The 15,055-nt window shown below is 40.4% G+C and overlaps 1 long non-coding RNA gene across 1 annotated transcript in view; it reads right to left on the reverse strand.

The window, feature by feature from the left end:
- Nucleotides 1-15,055, reverse strand: part of LOC306653292 — a 26,522-nt gene continuing 11,467 nt past the window's right edge. Inside the window, exon 3 of the long non-coding RNA XR_013761689.1 lies at nt 1-220. This is a non-coding gene — a long non-coding RNA (uncharacterized lncRNA). The remainder of the gene's footprint in view (nt 221-15,055) is intronic.

The following is a 15,055-nucleotide window of genomic DNA, read 5'->3' on the forward strand; positions in this document are numbered from 1 at the left end:
TAAAAAACTATAACTTAAAATGAAAATCATATACAATATTTCACAAATCAAATTGACAAAGATGAAATGTCCAATTAGACTGTGAAAGTGTTAAAAAAAAAAAAGGTACTTATAAGCCAGGTGTGGTGGCGCTTAGTTCCATGGTTGCAGGGAGGCTGAGGCCGCAGGATCCTTGAGCCCAGGAGTTCAATACCAGCTTGGGCAACATAGCGACAAGACCCTGTGACAAAAAGAAAAAAAAAAAAAAGTTTGTTAATTTGAAAAACCCAGGCATTCATATTTGCTACCGGAGAAAGTGAATTTTAGTTGAAAAGTAAAGCTGTAGGAGTTGAGGATGTAGGCAAGGCCCAGTATCACAAAAGAAAAAAAAAGGAAAGCTCTAGACACTGTGTCAAGTGAAATAAGCCAGTCACAAAAAAGAAAAACGCTGTAAGATTCTCCTGATGTTAAGAACCTAGAGTATCAAAATCACAGAGGCTAAAAGCAGAAGGGTGCTTGCAGGGGACTGTGGGCAGGGAGGTATGTGGAATTATTGTTTAATGAATACAGAGTCGCAGTTTTATAAGATGCAAAGAGTTCTGGAGGTGGATAGTAGTGATGGTTGCACAGCACTGTGAATGTACTTAACAGCATACAAGCTGTTAAGATAGTAAATGTTAGGTTACATGCGTTTTACCAAAATACAAAATATTTTTTAAAAACCTGAAGTCCTAAAGATGAATTTGACAATACCTGCCCTTTTGTGTGTGTGTGTGTGTGCACACGCACACGCTTGTGCTGGGAATTAAACCCAAGACCTTGAGCATGCTAGGTAAGTGCTCTACCACTGAGCTACACCCCCAGCCCACTTCACAGCTTTTTAAAAGTACAAACCCTTTGACCCAACAACCTCCACTTCCACAAATTCATCCTTCAGTTAAGCTGACACAAATAACAATAACATGTTCAAGGATTTTTTGCAGCCGAAAGTTGACAGAATCAAAATGGAGTCACTTTTGTCAAGCACTAACAAAATAATAATAGCAATAATAAAGCCTGGAGGCTAGGGAGAAGGGAATCTCAAGCTTGTATGCCTGATAACAAGAACAAAAGACTGCCAGAACCCCAGCCTTGTACAAAGGCCACTAAAACCTTACACAAAGAATACTTCTACAAGGACGTCTGCCCAGTAACTGTCTGTTTGACCTTGGACTGGAGCCATTCTTGTTATTGATCCTTGAAAACCCTTCTTACTTATTCTGTGGTCAAGGATGGCAGTATAAAAATAATTTATGCCGTCTTTCTCATTTTTTCTTTAGAGCCTTCCCCTTGCCTCAACTTCTTTGACAGCGTACATTACTATGACATTTGTCTTACCATGACAATGCCACTCCCAAATAAACTTATTTATCTTTGAATTTTCTCTCTGCTTGTTATTTAGGTTGAAACAGTGTTCCATGAATTCCAGCAATAGTGAAAATGACCACATAAATCATAATGGACCCATATAAAACAATACCATGTTATAGAAGATTATCCAGAATAACATATATAATTTTGTTATCATTTATGTTTTTAAAAACAAGTACATGCTAATATATGCAGAGAATATATTAGAAGACTAGACAAGAAAAAGTAAGTTTTTCCTCTAGGGAAGGTAACAGAAGCCTAGGGAATGTGGTTTTGAGGGAGATTTCACTCTTTTGTAGCTTTTTAACTTTATACCACATGCATGCTTTTTTCCCAAAAAATAATTTATGTTATATTCATTGAACATTCATTATTCCCCAGATGCTGTCTGTGCTGACTGGGGAACACATGTTGATGAAGGGGATTAACATGGTTATCTTCTGCTCTCATGAAACTTAGGTCTAGTGAAGAGACTGTTAAAAAAAAAAGTCACCATACAAATAAATATCCAATTACAAATAACTACTACAAAGAAGAAGCAAACCTACTATGAAGAGACAGAGATGATCATTTATACGGGTTCGTCAGGACAGCCTTCTCAGAAGAGGAAGAATTTAAAAAGAAGAGCAGGATTGGGGTTGTAGCTCAGAGGTGGAGCCTTGCTAGCATGTGTGAGGCACTGGGTTCAATTCTCAGCACCACATAAAAATAAATAAATAAAATAAAGGTATTGTGTCCATCTACAACTAAAAAAATATTTTAACTAAAAGAGCAAAGGAAAGAGTTCGAGGCAGAAGGACCAGCATGTGCAAAGTCCCTTGCACAGGAAAGGGCTTATTGTGTGCATAAGGTCATGTGTGAAATAACGCATTTTAGAGGTGGAGAAACAAAGGCTCAGGGAAGGGAGACAGCTTTCCCAAGAAAATAGAAGAGCTGTAACTGTAACCTAGATTTTTTTTTTTTTTTTTCCTCATGAGCTCAGTACTATCTTAATTGTATATTTGGAGGCCTTCGCAGGATAACAAAGATCAGGAGCAGAGAGAGGCTAAGTAGGGAAGAAGTTGGGCACTTTCCTGGCTCGGCCTATTCCCATCTCAGGGACAAAGAGGGAAAAAATAAGAAACTGAATGCCTGCTGGGCACAGTGGTGCACACTCGTAATCCCAACTATTTAGGAGGCTGAGGCAGGAAGATTACATGTTCAAGGCAAGCTTGGGCAATTTAGTGAGACACTGTCTCAAAATAAAATTAAAGCTGGGAATGTAGCTCAGTGGTAGAGTGCCTTCCCAGCATGCATGAGGCTCTGAATTCAATCCCCAGTGAGCACTCGCATACACACACACACACACACACACACACACACACACACACACACACACACACTACTCCTCTTAAAATGTTGCTTCAAGGGGTTGGGGTTGTGGCTCAGTGGTAAAGCATTTGCCTAGTATGTGTGAGGCACTTGGTTTGATTCTTAGCACCGCATATAAATAAATAAATAAAATTAAGGTCCATTAGTCCATTAACAACTTTAAAAAATATTTCTAAGAATCTTTTTTTTTTTTTCTTGGATGCTGGGGATCAAACCCAGGGTCTTGTGCTTACAAGGTAAGCACTCTACCAACTGAGCTATCTCCCCAGCCCCTCTAAAAATCTTTTAAAAAATGTTGCTTCAATCAGATTCAAACCTGAGCACCTGGAGTATGCATGTTCTTGTGCAGTCTTAAGCTCACTTGCGTAGCATTCTCAGTGTCTGTACCCAATGTTCCTGGAACACAGCAATCAATTCTCATATTCCTCATCAGCCAATAACTATTCAAATCTGCATGGCAATCATATGGGCTACATACTATTATTCACCCCTTTTCATAGAAATTGGGACTCAGAGACTTCACATGAAGTACCCAATATTCCCCAGCAAATAAGAAGCAGAAAATCACCTCAAACAGCAAGAAGGAATAGCAAGGGCCCCTGACCCTAGCTGAATTCTAGGTAAATGTACAACGAGTAAGTGAATGCATGAACCTCATGACACAGATGGGGAAAGTGAGTTCTAGACAGGCACCTAGGAAGCTGATGTATGGGGAAAACTAAAAACCCAGGGTTCACCCAGCCCTGTCAGGCCCCTTCCAGCTAATGCCTCTAGGGCCACAAGTTCCTGACCTGGCTTCTGCCAGACCCCCAACCCAAGCTTGGCAGGCAGGCTGTTGGTGACACTGGGTATGATCTCTTCCTTGGCAGCCTACAGTCTACTGGGCTCTGGCAGAGCTCTCTGACCCACACGTCCAACTTAGATCCCAAAGGGATCCTGGCCCTCTCTGCCCTGCATCCCAGGGATGCATCTGATGCGTTGGAAAAGGGGCTGCCTTCTCCCCAGGCTACTTCCTCCATCCTTCACTCAAGGGGCCCCAGGTTCCACTCAAGAGAGGGGTGCAGCTCTTTGACACCTATAGCAGGTGTGTCTGTGCTAAACTCATGTGGAGCCCAGGTAAGATGCTGATGGAGGAAGAGGCCAGGAGCTCTGAAATGAATACACTAACCATACCACCAGAAGCCAGTGCCATGGCCCTCCCACTAGGGGAGGATCAGGGGCTCCGGGAAGGCTCCCAGTCCCACTATCCCACCAGCTAAGCACTGTGTCTGGAGACCCCACTTGATGCTTCCCTCCTAGGGGTCAGCGCTGCCCCGCAGCGGGCCCCCTGGGGGGGGGGGGGCTCTATTCATGAGTACTAGGTCTCCTTCCCCCAGAAGCCATATTCTCATGTTCTCCCTGCACCAAAACAGGTGGAATCTGTCCCTAAATGTCAAACTGCAACTGTGCTCTTTAAATTCTACAAACATTTTCCAGTAGCAGAACCCATTGTTCAAAGGAAGGCTTCTTATCTTGCCTGTCCCTAAAAAAGCCAGACTTGTGATGTATGGGAAGAAGAGGGGCCCTATCTCTGCCTGCCCATTACAGCAGTTCAATTCTGTCACATTTTTGGTTGTCAATGGATCTTTTATTTTATTTATTTATATGTGGTGCTGAGTATTGAACCCAGGGCCTCACACTGAGCCACAACTCCAGCCCCCTCCACCCGGTTCTTAAGCCTGGATGTGACGGCACCCTCCAGTGCTGGAAAATTTAACAGTGAGAATGCAGTCTTGGTCTCCCCCTCGTGGTCACTCAGAGAAATGCATGCTCTCATAGCTGCTGACCTCACCCACAGTCCCAATGACCCCAACCCCAAATATGAGGGCAATCTAAGGAAGAGTTTATTTTCCATATGCAACTTCAAGACAAGTCTCAAGTCCTGCCTATACAGACATTCTGGGAAGCTGCTGAAAATAGCTAGATGATGCACCCCCACCTCAACTCCCATCATTCCTTGAACTGATTTTCATAGACCCACCTAAAATAGAAATTCCTTATCCAATTCTCAGCAAGGAATTCAACTTCTGTCAGGCTTCCAAAGACATGACGCTCAACACCCCCAAGATTGGCCATCATCTTTTTCTGTACTGGGGCCACTGGGAACACCAACATCCCTGACCTGGGATTCACACACTGCTCACTTACCTGGAGCAACAGGTGAGCAAATGAGAGTTACAGGTGCACCAATAGCACAGAGATTGGATTGGCCAGGGATTTTGTATTCAGAGGAATTAAATCCAGAATCTTGGAGATGACTGGAGTCCAGCTGTACTTTTGATTCCACTTGAAAATCAGTCAACCATAATGTCACATTCAGACAGAAATAAAGAGAAAAAAATAAGAAAGAACAAAGAGAACATACAAGATTTCTGGGACACCATTAAAGGATTATATATCCACATAACTGGCATACCAGAAGGAAAAGAGCTATATGCCAAGGCATAGAAAATCCATTCAGTGAAATGACAGCAGAAAATTTCCCAAATCTTGGGAAATGTATGAACATCCAGGCACAAGAGGCACTTAGTACCCAAATAGATATGACTAGAAAAGAATCTCTCCATGACATATTATAGTTAAACTGCCAAATGTATAGAACAAATAAAAAGTATTAAAAACTACAAGAGAGAAGCACCAAATCATATTTAAAGGCAAACCCATTAGAGTAACAGAAGCTTTTAGATAAGAAACTCTAAAGACTAGGAAGGCATAGAACAATGTATTTCAAGTCCTGAGAAAAAAACTTCTAAACAAGATGATGATGATGATTATGATGATGATGATGATGATGATGATGATGATGATACCCAGCAAGTTATCCTTCAGAATCAAAGCAGAAATGAAGAACTTCTATAGAAACAAAAATGATGGGAATCAGTGACCACTAGACCAACATTACAAAAGATACTTTAGATGATCCTAAACACAGATGAGGAAGAAAAGCAAACACAATTGTGAGGCACAGGAAAGGTGAAAGCTCTCTGGAAGAGTAAACACACAAAGGAGAAATAGAAACAAAACAAACAGCTTCAATAGAATAAAACATCAAATGAATAACAGGAATAAATGAACATAGAATATTAAAATAACCATAAGAGAATCAACAAAATGACAAAAACAACTGTATGCCTTTTAATAATAACCTGAATGTAAATAGTCTTACTTCACCAATTAAAAGACACAGAATGGCTGATGGAATTAAAAACCAAGATCCAACAATAATATGCTGTCTACAAGAAACTCACCTCACCTGCAAAGACATACACAGACTGAAAGGGAAAAGATGGAAAAATACGTTCCTAGCAAATGGAATCTGAAAACAGGAATAGCCATACTTATATCTAACAGAATAGACTTTAAAACAAAATCAGTAGTCAGAAGAGACAAAGAAGGCCATGTTAATTGAGAGAACAATTCATCTAGAAGACTTAACAATTATAAATGCATATGCACTGAACATCACAGCACCCAATTTTATAAAATAAATACTATTAAGCAGAGCATGGTAGTGCAGACCTATAATCCTAGAGACTCAGGGAGACTAAAACGGGAAGATCACAAGTTCAAGGCCAGTCTCAGCAACTTAGGGAGACCCTGTCTCAATATAAAAAATGAAAAAGGGCTGGGATGTAGCTCAGTGGTAAAGTACCCCTGGGTTAAAGCCCTAGTACTAAAAAATGAAATATAAAGCTGAGCATGGTGACTCAGGAGGCTGAGGAAGGAGGACCACACGTTCAAAGTCAGCCTTAGCAATTCAGCAAGACCGTATATCAAAATATACGGTCAGTGGTTAAGCATCCCTGGGTTCAATCCCTAGTATTAAATAAATAAATAAATAAACAAACAAATACTACTAGACATGAAGGAAGAGATAGGTCATAATACATTAATAGTGGGTGACTTCAATACTCCATTCTCACCAATAGGTAGATTATCCAGCAAAACATCATCTAGAAACATTAGAGTAAAATTACACTATAGATCAAATGGGTTAATAGACATCTACAGAATATTCTATTCAACAACTGCAGAATACCCATTCTTTTTTCCAAAATAGACTATATATTAGGACATAAAGCAAGTCCTAGCAGATTTAAAAATACTGAAATAATGTCTTGCATATTTTCTGATCAAAATGGAATAAAAAAAAGCTAGAAATCAACAGCAAGAGAAACTACAGTAATTACACAAACATATGAGTATTAAACAACACACTTTTGAATGAACAGTGAGTCCTTGAAGTTATCAGGGAGGAAATTTTACAATTCCTAGAATGAAATGAAAATGAAAACATATCAGAATCTGTGGAATTGCAGTGAAAGTAGTACTAAAAGGTAAGTTTATAGCAAGGAGTATTTACATCAAAAAACAGAGATCTCAAACAACCAATAATGTATCTCAAGATCTTACAGATACAAGAATAAACATTCATTAGAAGGAAAGAAATAATAAAGATCAAAGCAGAAATAAATTAAACAGTGCTGGGGGTGCAGCTTTGTGGCCGAGTGCTTGCCAAACATGCACGTGGGCCTGGATTGAATCCTACCAAAGCAAAAGAAGGAGAAGGAGAAGAAGAAAAGACCTGGAATGAAATAGAGAATTTTAAAAATCAATAAAACAAAGAGTTTGTTCTTTGAAAATTGACAAACCTTTAGCTAAACTAAAAAAAAAAAGAGAGAGAGAAGACCCAAATAAATAAAATTAGAGGTTAAAAAGAAGAGATTTCAACAGATATCACTGAATTCAGATGACAATTAGGAAATATTTTTTAAAACTATATGGGAATAAATTGGAAAATCTGGAAGAAATAGACAAATCTCTGGACACAAATGACATACCAAAATTATATAAAAAAAGACTTAAATATCTCATAATACCAACTAATGAGATTGGAGGAGTACTAAAAAGTTTCCCAACAGAGCCAGGCAAGGTAGCACATGCCATTAATCTTGAGATTCAGAAGGCTGAAGCAGGAGGATCACAAGTTTGAGGTCAACCTGGGAAACAGACCATGTTACAAAATAAAAATTTCGAAAAGGGATTGGGGATGTAGCTCAGTGGTAGAGCACTCCTGGGTTCAAGCCCCAGCACTGGTCCCTACCAAAGACGTCTCCAAACAAAGAAAAGTCCAAGATCAGATGGGTTCACTGCTGAATTTTACCAAACTTCCAAAGAATTAGCAAGTACTCCTCAAACTACTCCCAAATCCATTCTATGAAACTAGTATTACTCTACTACCAAAATCTGATGGGGAAGCAATAGAAAACTACAAACCAATATCCCTCATGAACATAGATGCAAGAATCTCAACAAAATACTTGCAAATTGAATTCAGTAGCACATTAAAAATAATACACCACGACCAGGTTGATTTCATACTAGAAATATAAGTATGGTTCAACATACACGAATCAATCAACATAATACATGCCAGGCAAGAAGGTGCACACCTGTAATCACAGCAACTCAGGAGACTGAGGCAGGAAGATTTCAAGTTTGAGGCCAGCCTGAGCAACTTAGTGAGACCCTGTCTAAAAATAAAAAATAAAAAGGACTAAAATGCAGCTCAGTGGGAAAGCACCCTAGGTTCAATCCCCACTATCAAAAATAAAATAAAAATAAACATGATACAGCCATGCAGAGAATTAAGGGAAAAATTATCTCAAAAATGCGGAAAAAGTCTTTGATAAAATTCAATATCCCTACATGAAAAAGTCTGAATAAATTAGGTACAGAAGGATCATATCAACATAATAAAGGCTATATATGACAAACTCTTAGCCAACATCATACTATATGGGAAAAAACTGAAAGCACTTCCTCTAAGATCAGGAACAAGACAAGGTGTCCACTCTCACTCAACATAATACTAGTAATTTTATCAGAGCAATTAGGCAAGAGAAGGAAAGAAAAGGAAGACAAACAGCAAAGGAGGAAGTCAAATTAACCCTGTTTTCTGATGATATGAGTCTATGCTTGGAAAGTACTAAGACGTCACCAAAAGACTTAGAACTGATCAACAAATTCAGTAAAGTAGAAAGATACACCACTGACACAAAAATCAGTAGTTTTTCTTTCTTTTCTTTTTCTGTTCTTTTCTTTCTTTCTTTCTTTCTTTCTTTTTTTTTTTTTAAGTACTGGGGATTGAATCCAAGGCCTCACACATGATGCCAGGCAAGCACTCTACCACTGAGTTACATTCCCAGTCCTTTTTAAAAAATATTGTTTGCTCTATTTAGTTATTCATGACAACAGAATGCATTTTGACTCATTCTACACAAATGGAGTACAACTTTTCATTTCTCTGGTTGTACCCGATATAGAGTCACACCATTCATGTAATCACACATGTACATATGGTAATAATGTTTGTCTCATTCCACCATCTTTCCTTCCCCCGCTCCCTCCTCTCCCCTCATTTCCCTCTACACAATCCAAAGTTCCTCCATTCTTCCCTTACCCACCACACTGGTATGTATCAGCATTCACTTATCAGTCTTTAGTTTTTTGGGATTGGTTCACTTCACTTATGATATTCTCCAACTCCATCCATTTACCTGCAAATGCCATAATTTTATTCTTCTTTATGGCTGAGTAGTATTCCGTTGTGTATATATACCACAGTTTCTTTATCCATTCATCTACTGAAGGGCATCTAGGTTAGCTCCACAATCTAGCTATTGTGAATTGAGCTGTTATAAATATTAATGTGGCTGTGTGTTGCTGCCTGCAGCAACAATCCCGCGGGAATTTAACCCGCCGTTTCTATTCCTGGAGGCGGACTTGGAAGTTTCCCTCGCCCTATTCCTGTGAGGTTCCTCAGTTTCCCCACAGCGACAATTTCCCTCTCCCTGTATGGGCCACCATTTGTTGCCACCCACAGCAACAATCCCGCGGGAATTTATCGGAGGTGGAGATGGACTACTTTTATTATCTTTATCTGGGCTACTTCCTTGCTTGTTTGCTTGTTCGCTAGTTTATAGAGGTAGAGAGGCTTTGCTTACTTTTAGTTTTAGAGGAAGAGAGACTTTGCTTAATTTTAGAGGTGCTACTCTTTCAGAGAGGCTACGCTTATCAAAGTTCTACTGCTTCTTCTTAGAGGTGCGTCCTGCATCCTGCGTCCTAAAGGTGCGTGCTGTCAGAGGTGCTTTCTATCAGAGGTGCTTCTTAGTGGTGCGTCCTGTGACCTGCGATCTGGAGGTGTCTTCTTAGTCCCTCGTTCTGCGATCTGCGATCTGCGACCTAGAGGTGTGTGCTTAGTCCCATGTTCTGCAATCTGCAACCTGCGATCTCCTCCCAGGCAAAGAAAATGTCTTATATATACTAAGGCACCAATCATCTTAGGATTAAGTAGCAAGGTTGGAGCATGCGCCACGGTACCAATCAAGAAAGAATGAGGAACATCTGTTGACCACTAGCGCAGAGGAGACATTAACTAAACAGGCAAAAGTAGATCACGCCCGTTAACACTAATTATGTGCCACCTCTTGGCCCAACACCAGCCTCCATCCTAGGGCTCTCTGCAGGTGTGTTGCTGTAGTATGCTGATTTTAAGTCTTTGGGGTATAAACCGAGGAGTGGGATAGCTGGGTCAAACGGTGGGTCCATTCCGAGTTCTCTGAGGAATCTCCACACTGCTTTCCAGAGTGATTGCACCAACTTGCAATCCCACCAACAATGTATGAGTGAACTTTTTCCCCACATCCTCGTCAACACCTATTGTTGATTGTATTCTTCATAATAGCCATTCTAATTGGAGTGAGATGAAATCTTAGGGTTGTTTTGATTTGCATTTATTTCCCTAATTACTGGAGATGTTGAACATTTTTTCATGTATTTGTTGGTCGATTGTATATTTTCTTCTGTGAAGTGTCTGCTCATTTCCTTAGCCCATTTATCAACTGGGTTATTTGTATTTTTGGTGTTAAGTTTTTTTAGTTATTTGTAAATTCTGGAGATTAGTGCTTTATCTGAAGTGCATATGATAAAGATTTTTTCCCATTTCGTAGGCTCTCTCTTCACATTATTGATTGTTTCCTTTGCTGAGAAAAAAACTTTTTAGTTTGAATCCATCCCATTTATTGATTCTTGATTTTATTTCTTGTGCTTTAGGAGTTGTCTTAAAGAAGTCAGGTCCTAAGCCTACATCCCAGTCCTGTCCTTTTCATTTTATTATGAAACAGGATCTCACTAAGTTGCTGAGGCTGGTCTTAAACTTGGGATCCTCCTGCCTCAGTCTCCCCCATAGCTAGTATTACAGGTATATGCCACTGCACCCAGCAATCAGCAGTGTTTCTATACACCAATAATGAACTTGCCAGGAAAGAAAATCAAGAAAGCAATTCAATTCATGATTGCCCTAAAATAAAATAATATTTAGGAATAAACCTAACTAAGAAGGGGCTGGGATTGTGGCTCAGTGGTAGAGTGCTTGCCTAGCACTTGGGAGGCACAGGGTTCAATCCTCAGCACCACATAAAAATAAACAGAATAAAGGCATTGTGTCCATCTGCAATTTTTTTTTATTATTAAAAAAAAATAAGGATGCAGGTAAATGGATGGAGCTGGAGAATATCATGCTAGGTGAAATAAGCCAACCCCCCGAAACCAAAGGCCAAATGATTTCTCTAAGTGGATGATACATAAGGGGACAGGGGGGAAGCAAGAATGGAGGAAGGATGGATTATATAGAGGAAAATGAGGGTGGGGAGGGAGTGGGGGGGAAGGAAAGATAATAGAATGAGACAGACATCGTTACCCTATGTACATGTATGATCACACAAACTGTGACTCCGCTTCCTGTACAACCAGAGAAACGAACGTTGTATCCCATTTGTGTACAATGAATCAAAATTTTAAAAAATTCAAAAACATAAATAAACAAAACAAACCTAAGGAGATAAAAGACTTGTGCAATGAACATTTCAAAAAATTTTATAAAGAAATTTAAGAAGACACTAGAATGTGGAGAAACCTCCCATATTCATGGATTTGGAGAATCAACATCATTAAAATGGTCATACATTCAAAGCAACCTACAGATTCAAAGCACTCACCATCAAAACACCAAGGACTTTCTTCACAGAACTAGAAACAACAATCCTAAAATTCATATGGAAGCACAAAAGACCCTGAAGAGCCAAAGAAATCCTAAGCAAAAAGAGCAATGCTGGAGACATCTCAATATGGGATTTCAAAATATACTACAGAGTCACAGTAACAAAAAAAACCAGCATGGCATCTGCATAAAAACAGGCATATAGACCTATGGAGCAGAATAGAGGACCCAGAAATAAATCCATGCATCTCCAGCCAACTGATTCTCAACAAAGGTGCCAAAAACATAAATTGGAGTAAAGATAGCCTCTTCAACAAATGGTGCTGGGAAAACTGGAATCCACACATTGGAGTTTGAAACTAGACCCATATGTCTAACCTTGTACAAAAATCAACTTGAAATGGATCAAAGACCTTAACGTACGATCTAAAACTTTGCAATTACTAGAAGAAAACATTGGGGAAACACTTCAAAATGTTGGCACAGGCAATGATTTCCTGAATAGGACTCCAATAGCCCAGGAAACAAAAGCAAGAATTGACAAGCCAGATAACAGCAAATTAAAAAGCTTCTGCACAGCAAAGGAAACAATCAGCAGAGTTAAGAAACAACCTACAGAATGGGAGAAAATCTTCACCAGCTGTTCATCAGACAGAGGATTTGTATCTAGAAAAATAAAGAATTCAAAAAAGAACAGGTAATTGAATTTTAAACACACACACACACACACACACACACACACACACACACACACACACACACCTATAATCCCAGCTACCCAGCAGGCTGAGGCAGAACGATCAGAAGTTGGAGGCCAACCTGAGTACTTTAGTGAAACCCTGTCTCAATCTAAAATTTGAAAAAAGACCTGTGGCTCACACCGGTAATCCCAACAATTTGAGAGACTGAGGTAGGAAGAGTGAAAGTTCGAAGCCAGCCTCAGCAACTTAGTGAAACCTAGTCTCAAAATAAAAACTAAAGAGGGCTGGGGCTGTAGCCCAGTGGTAAAATGCTCCTGGGTTTAACCCCCCATGGGGTGGGGGAGATGTCAGGGGTGTAGCCTTACCTACATGTGTGAGGCCCTGGATTCAATTCCCCGTGTGTGTTGCGGGGCGGGGTGCAGGGGTGCAAAGGATCTGAACAGACTTCTCAACTACAAATGGTCAATAAATACATGAAAAAAAAAAAAAAAGCTCAACATTTTTAGCATTCAGGGAAATGCAAATCAAAACTATACTGAGAGTCTAGCTCATTACAGTCAGAATGGATATAATCAAATCAAAATGCTGGTAAGCACACAGAGAAAAAGGAACTCTTATACACTGTTGGTAGAATGTAAATTAGTAGAGCCTCTATGAAAAACAGTATGGAGATTCCTCAATAAAAATAGAACTGCCATATAATCCATCTATGTTACTCCTGGATATTTATCTAAAGGAAATGAAGTCTGCACACAAAAGAGATACCTGCATATGCATGTTTATTTCGGAATTGTTCACAAATGCTAAAGCAGGGAATCAGCCTAGGTGCCCCTCCACAGATGATGGGTAAAGAAAATATGGTATAGACACATAATGGAGTATTACTCAGCCATAAAAAGAAGGAGATCATGTCATTTGCAGGAAAATAGATGGAAATAGAGGACACAGAAAGACAAGTGGTGCATATTTTGTCTTATTTGTGGAGAAAAAAAGGATATGAAAGTAGACGAGGGACTATTAGGGAAGGGAAAGGGAATCAGGGGTAGAAGGAAGCACAAAGTGAGGGGTACAAAGGAGAGTAGATATGATAAATGTACAGTGTGTGCATATATGGAAGTGTCATAGAGAAACCTATTAATTTGTCAAATTAATATGTGTGAATATTTTTTATCTTATTTTTTTGGTACTGGAGATTGAACTTAAGGATGCTTAACCACTGAACCACATCCTCAGCCCCTTTTTCTATTTTATTCAGAGACAGGGTCTTGCTGAATTGCTAAGTGCCTCACTCAGTTGCTGAGACTGGCTTTGAGCTCACAATCCTCCTGCCTCAACCTCCCAAGTCACTGGGATTACAAGCGTATGCCATCACACCTGGCAATGATCTTTTTAAATATATTTTTTAGTTAAAGATGGACACAATTTCTTTCTTTATTTTTATGTGGTGCTAAGGATTGAACCCAGTGCCTCACACATGCTAGACAAGCACTCTACCACTGAGCCACACCCCCCAGCCCTGGGCAATAAGTTTTAAAAAGAAAGAAATCAGTCAAAGTTCCCTGAGCTGAACACCTGCTCTATGCCAGTTCCCACTTGTGCTTTGCCCACTTAGTCCTTATGCATATTGCATACATGCCCACTGGGCAGATGGGGACAGAGGTGCAGAGGGAGAGGTTACTTGCCCAGGGTAACACCTCTAGTCATTTGCAGAGTTGGATCTGACCTCAGGCTTGCTGGTAGCTATCAGCTATCAGCTGCAAGAATTGCCCCGATCAACAAATGACACCCCAACCTGGCATCAGAGCCCTGTGTTGCCCCTCAAATAATCTGGATCAAGACAGATCCTGCTGAGAAGGTTCAGGGAAGATTGTGAAGTCAGAAGCTTCATCCCTGTATGTGCCTCCTTCCTGGCTCTGCTTCCCACCTCAGGGTCCAGGACCACTGTAAGCAGAACTTCCTGCCCTGTTTCGAGCAGGAGACTACTACCCTGCACCAGCAATTCTCCATGCCGATATGGAGGGTGGGCAGGCAGGAGGCAAACATCACCCCAGCTCATGATTTTCACTACCAAGCAAACCTGTAACCCAAGGACTCTGCAGCTGCCTTTGGAGATCCCCTCCTAGGGCAGGAGAGAAAGCCCAGACTTTGGAATCATTCTGCAAATCAGCCCAGCTACAGGGCTATACACTACTTCCTTGAAGGATAATGAAAGCTAACGCAAACACCCAGCACACCGTAGGCATTCAACAGAGTGGATCTTTCTGCCCTCCTCACCTGGCTCTTATTATTCAAGAAAATACTGGGGCTATCCGTACTGCTTATGTTGGTCCAGGAGTCCCAGTGGTCTTAGAATCAGTTTGCAGCCTGAAGAAAGGAAACCTGAGGATCCCAGCAGCCACATGCTGATCTGGCTGTTCCTCACCAACACCCCTTTAGAAAAGCCCTTTCAGAACCAGATAGGGGGCTGGGGTTGTAGCACAGTGGTAGAAGTGCT

Source organism: Sciurus vulgaris (assembly GCF_902686455.1).
Source record: "Sciurus vulgaris genome assembly, chromosome: 2".
NCBI classification, from domain to species: domain Eukaryota; kingdom Metazoa; phylum Chordata; class Mammalia; order Rodentia; family Sciuridae; genus Sciurus; species Sciurus vulgaris.